Below are 5,097 nucleotides of genomic sequence, written 5' to 3' on the forward strand. Positions count from 1 at the left end.
TAAACAATATTGACAAAGGACATATGTTGTAAGCAACCAAAAAACCTATGAGAAGGCAAACTGTCTAGGACAACCAATTCTAGAACTAATAATAGCAAAGTTGAGGGTAACCAATAAAAAGGGCTTTGACTTTGTTAGAGAACAAGTCTATAAAGTATGTGCATATAGAAGAATAAAATTTGATCAACACCATTTTTCTATGAATTTTAAAGTAAACACATAATTTTTGCCAGATGGAAATCTCTCTAAATCACACAGCCACCAAAACCCAACATATTCACTTTCTTCTATTATGCACAAGTTAAAATCTCTTAGCAAAATCAATCACCATAACTTCTATGAAATTGTGAAATATTAGCATAGCAATTACCAATTATATGGACAAACTAAACTAATACACTTTGTCTTAAATTTATACAAAATAAACTTCAGTTTACGCAAAAGTAAGCAAATCTCTCATAATTCTGAAGTATAAAACAATTGAATTGTAAAGTTCATTATAACATCAAATAGGTAACCACATCAAATCATAATGAGACATAAATGTAAACAAGAAAATTTCAGTAAATTAAGTCTCACCATTGACTGATCCACCACTGAATTCGTCAGCGATACCACTCCTGCGAGTGTTTGATGTGCTATCCTTACAACACATCAAACATGAAGGACAATCAGTGTGGCCAAGCACCATTGCAGCTGCACTCAGAAGATTATTAACCATTTAAATTGCAACATTCATCAAAAGGAGAAACAGCTATACATAAAGCATTTAGTACAAAATTATTTCCCACAGAACTCTAAAATTGATGAGTACCAGCAGCATAAGTACTTGATTCAGCACCACTTGAATCATATCGCCATCTTCCATCACTTTGACTGAGTGCCTGATAAACCAATAAATTGCAATGACAACTTCTTCATCAAAAGGAAAGCTAGGAAAAAAAATTAAGAGAAATTACAAGGGGAGTTTGCAGGTTTATCATCTTAATAGAATGAAACACGCTATCTGCATCTGATAATATCACATCAAAACCTTGATTTTGCATCAGGGAAGTGAATAAATGTTGAGCTTCAGATAAGGAATGGAACAAGTTACAGATGAAAGAAGATTGTATTCAATTTTTGCAATACTCAAGAAGAGAATGAAGTCAGATGTTATTCAACTCTACCTTGATATGAACCAAGCTTCCGACGGTGTAATAGAAATCTAATAATGATTCTACCGTTTTTACACCACCTTGAAGTTTCGAACAGTTCTCTACATGGGTGCTTTAAGATCAACATCAAATATTGTAAATGTTCCCCCTTTCATAAGCTTATAAAGTTACCTCAATGGTTTTGACATCAATCTGACATTTCAGAATGCTATTTACTCAAAGTGCATAAAACAACTCCTTTGATGCAGATGACAATGAGCCGAGTATCTCCCCAATAATTGGGCAAGTTACTGGGCTAATATCAGCAACTTTTTCGAGTCCAAGCATCATCAAAAGAGGACTCATAGACCAAAAAATTTATCATGCACCCATTCCAATATAAACATCATGCATGCATGCAACCACATAGTGTGCTTTTGTTTCGTAAAGATTGAAATTTTCAGATATGCAAAATTCTTAGAATGCCCGAAAATAAAAAAAATAAGGTTTAAAGATGGAAATTTTTAGATATGCAAAATTCTTAGAACGTGCAAAATTTCAGATAAACAAAATTCTTAGAAGATGGAAATTTTCAGATATACAAAATTCTTAGAATGCCCGAAAATAAAATGTAAATGGACACAATCTCTATCTTTATAAATGTATATCAATAAGAAAAAATTATGACCTTGCAAGAGACTAAATAGATGCAGTAAATCTGTAATCTTGTATTACAATGCTGAAAATAATGTATACAGTTCCGAAAACTTGAAACTTTGATTTGTAAAGGACAAAAATAAGCAGGAATTTTTTTGTTAATTGAACCATTTAGTATAACATGTACGATTATCAACAAAAAAAATTGTGAGTTTCAGAAAATTTTTGAAATTCTCAAAATAACATGATATGACAACTTTCATATAACAGAATGTGGAAAATCTTCAAGACTCGCTTCATTCTTAAGAACATTGAGAAGATTTTATGTCGCACTAAACTAATGATTTAAGTAAACATTGAGAAGACATCAAAGGTAGTGAATTTTTCTGCAACTGCAAGCTGCCAGCGCATAGAAATATGTAATAGCAGTCGCAAGCTACAGGTATAGAAGCAGTAACCATAGTAGGCAGCACAAGCCCCAATGTTTTGGTATAAGTTATGAGCTTCAACCGCGAAATGTTTTTGGTATTTGCTCCCTTATCTGCTCTCAACCTATGTTTCATCTATCTATTATTTCGATATGTAACTGCTCCTTGTGGAATCATGTCCCGGTTCAATTGAACAGGCTGAAGGGTCATAAATGTCCGTATCAAATTAAGATATAGAGACAAACTAATATGTTAGATCATTCGGGTCGGTTGTCAGACATCTAAAGAAGCTAGATCATCATCAAGCGTAAAAGTCAAAAACCTCAGTCTGATCATGCTACATATGTTGCAAGAAAAACATGTAGAACTACATCTACAAATATGCTCATAGAGATGGGTTCTTAGAAATGGAAAACCAAGCAATCTTAGCATGTTACCATAGATTGCAATCATGAACTTCAGTCGTTTCACTTTAATAGGACCAGCAAACGGAACATGGTAATATCTCCAAACTGATACTATAACTGTTGGATTGTTGGATGATCAGTAAAGTTAAGCTAGTCATAAATAGATGGAACTTCCAATCCTATACAACAAGCCAGCCGAGGGACATATAACTTACCAAAGCATCAACATAACAAAGCCCACCCTTTAGCAGAATATAGGTGAGAAACTAACTAAACATGATTCGCACTTCTAATTCTAATAAGCAAACATACACGCTTATAGTTCATCAATACATATCATCTGCTAAAGACGTCGGTGCTAAATGCTAATGACCATAAATCACACAAGCACAACCTAGAAGATAAATATGAAATATCAGCCATTTATGGTACGATTCGCAGTGTAGTGTCGGCATATGGTGCACTACTTTGAATTGTAAACAGTACAAAGGGGGTAGACTAAATCAGATCGATATTTGGGATCATGATACATTAAAAACCATTACACGAATCATTTCAAAATCATGAATGTATTATTTGCAGACTTGATAGACACCCAGCTAGGCATTTGGGTGTCTGGGCGGCCGCTAAGGCACTACGCTACCTGTTTAAGACGCTTATTGTAGGGTAGTTACAACTTGCATGATGTCACTGAAAGATTTTCAGAGCATTAACAACGATACAAGACACGTAGAGTGAAAAGATTGTTTGACATGCACAAGAAAAAGCTTGTTCATGCTTGCAAATTAATCACTACTTGATTAGGTCCAAGTTAACCAGCACTTGGTGATTTTGTGAATGAGATATCATAAGTTATTTTAGCTTAAAGGCTGTATATTTGGGGCATGGTGGTGCTTGTAGTCAGACTTCAAAGGTGCCTCAAATCTCTAAATCATCTTATTTTAGATCTGTGGACACAAACACAACTCAATCTCTCCTGATAGATTGTCTTCATGGATTATTTCAATCTTTCACCTCACGGCTTTTGACAGGTTAGTTTGAGTATCGCGCATAGGATGCGGGGTGCTGTTTTTTTATGCGAGAAAGAAATAAATCACAAAGACCTTGATGTTTGGTACTTTCACAACATTGTACTCAATGTTTGGTGCTTTCCCTTCTTGTATCCATGATGTCTGTTTATGAGTAATTACTGTTTCTAAGCATTCTGCGGTTTTTTTATTCTAGCAGATATAAATTAACAGAGAAAAAAAGTCACATCAAATTCCAGATACAGTGAAACTCGCTGAGAAAAAAACTACTGATAGTTAAGCAAATTTATGAATCATATAGATCGCAAGAAATCTTGATTAAAAAAACATTCTTAAAAATAGCAATTTCAAACTCCAAAATACAAGCTTTCTAAACTTGGAGATACTGTCAAGTGTCATTAAGGAAGAACAACATTGGCACCCAATTTCCTCTACAGGAAAAAAAATAATAGGTCAAACTAAGAAAATTCACCACATACGCATCTCTAACATCACAAAGCCACAACTTTCATCAATTATAAGCAAACTCAAAGGCTACTAATAAAAAAAAATCTCAAGGAGGTTCCAATTAATCATTCAAACAAGAGAAGCCTAAAACAACAAAATATTACAGAGAAAACGGATTGCACTTGGAGAATTGTTTCCATAAGTTAAACCCTTTGCATTAATTTAATAATCAACCTTCAAATCTCTAACACTCCCAGTTCCTAAAATAATCACAGAAAAATTAAAAATAAAAAGAGAATTTTTACCTGATGAAATTTACACAGGATCAATTAGAACTCTTGAAGCAAGCCCTAAATCCGAAAACAATTGACATATTGATGAATTAGAACAAAAATTAGATGTTTTGGAGCCAGGCACAGTAACATAATTGAATTAAAAAAAATTAACAAAATAAAAAACCGCAATTTTTACCTTGAATGAACATTGAACCCAGGGATCAGTTTTAGAACCACTTGAAGGCAAGCCCTAAATCGGAAAAAAGTTGACCTATGTGTCTTGAACTTAGAGCAAAAATTAGATGCATGGGCGAATTACAGAAAACACAATTCAATGACAATGCTTGCAAAGTTAATCACTGATTCATGGCATAGTCATACAGTTATTTTGGCTCTAAAGGCTGTAAGTATCTTGGGGCCAGCGGGTGGTGACTTGAGTTCCAGATTCAAAGTGCCTCAAATGTCTAATCATCTTTTTTTAGAAACCTGTGGAGCATAACACAAACCACAACCAATCTCTTACTGATCTAGATTTGTCTTCATGAATTAATTTTCATCTTTCCACCTCTATTCACGGTTTTGACAGGTTAGTTTTGAGGTATCGCACGCCCGTAGGTTGCGGGGCGTGCCGAATTTTTTTTTTATGCGAGATCAATAAAATAAATCCAACAAAGACCTTGATGCTTTCTAAAACTTTCACAACCATTATGACTACAACA

General features: G+C 34.1%; 1 long non-coding RNA gene across 1 annotated transcript; it reads right to left on the reverse strand.

Annotated features, from left to right (window-relative positions):
* Positions 597 to 4,443, reverse strand: LOC109836143. Its single transcript, XR_002245855.1, has 3 exons — positions 4,409 to 4,443; positions 815 to 884; positions 597 to 696 (listed from the first exon to the last, which is right to left on the reverse strand). It is a non-coding gene; the product is annotated as an uncharacterized LOC109836143 (long non-coding RNA).

Source organism: Asparagus officinalis, chromosome 4 (genome assembly GCF_001876935.1).
Source record: "Asparagus officinalis chromosome 4, Aspof.V1, whole genome shotgun sequence".
Lineage (NCBI taxonomy): Eukaryota > Viridiplantae > Streptophyta > Magnoliopsida > Asparagales > Asparagaceae > Asparagus > Asparagus officinalis.